Genomic DNA, 4,511 nt, shown 5'->3' on the forward strand with positions numbered 1-4,511 from the left:
TGTCTGTGTGGTGAGTGTGTGTGCGTGTCTGTCTGCGCGTGTGTGTCTGTCTGTGTGTGCGTGTCTGTCTGCGTGTGCGTGTGTGTCTGTGTGTCTGTGTGCGTGTGTGCATCTGTGTGTGTGTGTGTGTGTGTGTGTGTAAAATTGGGTAAAACCGTAGGCCTCGTGTTATTGTGACCCATGGCAGAGCCTAGATACGGTACTCCCTCCTCTCCTCTCTCCTCCTCCTCTCCTCCTCCTCCTCCTCCTCCTCCTCCTCACCACCCCCCCCCCTCCTCCTCCTCCTCCTCCTCCTCCTCCTCCTCCTCTTACTCACTCACCCTTCTCACACTTTTCGCTTTGTTTCTCTTCTCGCGAAGTTGAGGCGGTTCTGCTCCACGGCGGTGCCGTTGGACTCCGGGCTGCTGCTGCGCGGGCTGCTCTCCTGGTCGTTCTGGTAGGCCAGGTCCAGGTGCTGCTGGGCCAGCTTCAGGTGCCGCCTCAGCCTCTCCAGCTCCCGCGACGACGCCTCGTCCCCGAACGACTCGCGGCCCAAATCGCCCAGCTGGTCCCGGAAGCCCAGCTTCCCGTCGCAGGAGGGGTCCTTCTTCAACGCCGTGCTGTACCCCGGAGAGGTGGTGGGCACCTGGCGGCACAGGGAGCGCCGCTGACTGACCAGGCGGTGGTGGTGGGGGGGGGGTCGGGGTCGGGGGGGGGGGGGGGGAGCGCGGGCGAGCGCAGAAGCAGTCGCGGATGCCGCTGTAGCCCAGGTGCAGGATCTCCAGGAGGGTGAACAGCAGGCAGAGGAGGCTCACCGCGTACATGATGAGCAGGAAGATGGTCTTCTCGGTGGAGCGGGAGACGAAACAGTCCACCGTGTGAGGGCACGGGGTGCGCGTGCACACGTAGGACGGCACCACCTCCAGGCCGTACAGGACGTACTGGCCGAACAGGAAGGAGGCCTCGAAGGTGGCGCGCGACAGCAGCTGGAAGACGTACACCTTCATCAGGCCGTCGCGCTTGATGCGCCGGCGGCCGTCGTATTTCTTGCTGGGCTTTTCTGGCGCCGACGCCGACGCTCCCCCCGCCTTCTCCACCTTGATCTCCTCCGAGATCGTGGGATCCTCCTCTCCGTTGTCCTCCGCCTCCTCGTAGTCCCGGTTGGCCCCGCGGCTCACGATGGGCATCCTCCTCTTCCTGGGTACCCGGTATTCGTCGTCCTCATTGCGGGCGATCTTGTGCATGGCGAAGCCCAGGTACATGATGGTGGGGGTGGTGATCATGATGACCTGGAAGACACAGAAGCGAATGTGCGAGAGCGGGAAGAAGGCATCGTAGCACACGTTCTCGCACCCGGGCTGCTGCGTGTTGCAGACGAAATTGCTCTGTCCCTCGTAGTAGATGGACTCGCCGCCGACCGCGGTCAGGACGATGCGGAACACGATGAGGAGCGTGAGCCAGATCTTGCCCACGAAGGTGGAGTGGTTGGAGATCTCGTCCAACAGACACGTGAGGAAACTCCAGCTCATGTTGCCTCTCGGGTTGTCGGGGGGACGGCGCCTCTCAGATCTGCACAGACCACAGGGAGAGAGAGACGTTCAGTGACAATGTGAAAACAGACACACAGAGACACACAGGGACACACAGAGACACACAGAGACACACAGAGACACACAGACACACACAGACACACAGAGACACACAGAGACACACAGAGACACACAGAGACACACAGAGACACACAGGGACACAAACAGAGACACACACAGGGACACAGGGACACACAGGGACACACAGGGACACACAGGGACACACAGACACACAGACACAACATTATACAGGGTTCCCACACCTTCTGAAACATCACATTCAAGCACCTTTCAAGGACTTGCAAGTCACTAGTATGTGGAGGTCAGTCTCTGGCTGCCTGAAACCATCCTAGCACTGACTCCCACGGCCCTGAGTTACATACCAGACCAATTCAGAGTATCAACTTAATTTAAAGGAGGACGTGAATGCATGACTAGCTATTGGGTGGGAAACAAAGACTGCATGTCATGGTCTCAAGTACCGTTCTAATCAATGACTCTCATGCCTATTCGGTTGTTACGCCGTGACGTGTTTCCGGGTCCAACGTTGGCTGAGGCGCTGTCTTCGAAATGCCTCAGTAATAATAATAATTCATTATATTTATTTAGCGATTTTCCGAGGCTGAAAGACGCTGACAAATATGGGGAAAACGGGAAAGTGCTGTGTCCCTTGTTGTATGAATAGATCCCAGTCTAAAAAACGATTGAACTGTCATTCTACCGCTTTAGTACACTGGTACTCTGGTGCTTTAGTACACTGGTACTCTGGTGCTTTAGTACACTGGTACTCTGGTGCTTTAGTACACTGGTACTCTGGTGCTTTAGTACACTGGTACTCTGGTGCTTTAGTACACTGGTACTCTGGTGCTTTAGTACACTGGTACTCTGGTGCAGGGAATTTCTGGTTTGGACCTGGAAATTGCTAAACGTCACGTTTGACGTCAGACTTAACAACCGAATGAAAGGAGACAAACTTAATTATGGAAGATGTGCAACTACAGCAGCCATTAGTGACTTATCGCAGGCAAGACAGTCAACAAAACGTAGGCCTACACAATGGTGGAGATGCATTTCAATATGCTCATAGCATGATTTCAAGCTATACATAAATTCTTTATCAAATCTCCTGTCAGCAAGTCCTTGTTGCTCTGGCCATGGTGTGCAGCACTAGTTCTACTGTCATCGGCAGTTGAGAGTCATATTAGCCATATTAGGCTAATCCCATATTAGGCTAATCCTAATCTAGGAGTATGCTTCATATTTTGGACTCGAAACATCTGATAGCTGCTTAAACCAGTGCTGGAAAATGATAAATGATTCAAACTTCCATTACCGCATTTCCATCCATCCACAAATAACTAAAAATAAATTATGGTGAATGCCACTTATGTCCACAAGACGGCAGTACCAGCCAGCGTAAAGTCTAGCCTAGCCGTCCAGTTTTGAGCAGTGTGGATGGTGCCAGCCTTTCCCTCTCTGGTGGTACATGCTGGAGCAAAGGACCTTTTGCAGTAGTTGAATCGGCGCCAGTGCTGGAATAATTTATCACCAGAGGAATGTCATCACAGCTGTGAAATCTAACCAAGTTCCGACTTGTGTAAGCAAGGGCTTACTGAGAGAGAGAGAGAGAGAGAGAGAGAGAGAGAGAGAGAGAGAGAGAGAGAGAGAGAGAGAGAGAGAGAGAGAAAACATTGAAACAAGCACGCTCCCTTGTCTAAGGCAGCGTAGAATAACGTGCTGGAGAATAACACAAATCTAGTCTCCTTTAAAACCAGATCTTATCCACCTCATTTTTCTGGTTTTCTGCTCGAAATGACATGCCCACAGTGAATATAGAATATCTCCACAATCACAAGGGCCTTCATAATGATCTTGTTATCAAATGAAAGCTAACACCTGTGGGGTGGCTGTAGAAGTGTCAGAATCAAAATCTATGTTACTGTGTCAGAGTAAATAGAGCTAGAACATTATAAAACATCTCAAATTCAGTCTCCGCCTAAAAAAACAACAGCTTTTACAGTGAATATCACCTTGGAAACCTGATGACGAAGCCCAAATCATCTAGGAATCAGTACTCCAGGGTCTTATTAGTACTTGTGCCAAAGTCGATGCTAGTAATGTGAGCAAATGCAACTTTGTACCTGTTTTAGTACAGGTATGTTTAGGCGGACACCTATATGTTTAGGCCAGATTTTTTTTTTTGGGGGGGGGGGATTTTTTGGGGGTTGGCCGACCAATGGTATGGAAATTCGGCCTTGAAACCGAACATGACACATTCTCCAGTTGGAGAAAACTGGATGTGACTTAGGCCGTGTTTACCGTCTCGGGAAAAAAATGGTGGCATCGTATAGCATGCAAAGTTGTGAAAAAAATGTGATATCGATTAAGAGAATTGATCGAGGTAAGCTCTTTATATCACTTCGGATCCACCTGTGGGTCCGGCTTCAAACACACGCTGGAAGTCTCTGGAAATATACGGTCAGAACTCAGAAGAATTCCAGTCAAAAAAATGGTTTTAGAAATGGGTGAATCACAAACAACCGTGAAACAGAAGTTGTGTTGTGCTGGTCGGAGACGTCTTGCTGAGTCATGTGCCCTAGAGAAGACGTGACTAACGGGAAACCTGAATCCACACACAGAGTGAGGTTTCCTGCTCCCTATGTCTGTACCTTGATAACAACACAAGATGTGATTCCTTAGATTTAATTACACGCAACGAAATTGCTTAACCGTTTCATTAAGTTCCTCACTAATCAACCGACTCAGCTGGATCTCATAAGAAGTTCTCAGTTCAATCAAACAGAACTAATATCTGACACTTCCATAACTGACACTTCTATAACTGACACTTCCATAACTGACACTTCCATAACTGACACTTCCATAACTGACACTTCTATAACTGACACTTCCATAACTGACACTTCCATAACTGACACTTCC

General features: G+C 50.2%; 1 pseudogene across 1 annotated transcript; it reads right to left on the minus strand.

Moving 5' to 3' along the window:
* Positions 1–312: 312 nt before the first annotated feature.
* LOC308161369 (gap junction gamma-1 protein-like) lies at positions 313–1,508 on the minus strand (annotated as a pseudogene). Its single transcript has one exon. The product of its transcript is annotated as a gap junction gamma-1 protein-like (transcript).
* Between the last annotated feature and the right edge of the window lie 3,003 nt (positions 1,509–4,511).

The sequence above is a fragment of the Nansenia antarctica genome, assembly GCF_963989245.1.
Source record: "Nansenia antarctica genome assembly, chromosome: 6".
Classification (NCBI taxonomy): domain Eukaryota; kingdom Metazoa; phylum Chordata; class Actinopteri; order Argentiniformes; family Microstomatidae; genus Nansenia; species Nansenia antarctica.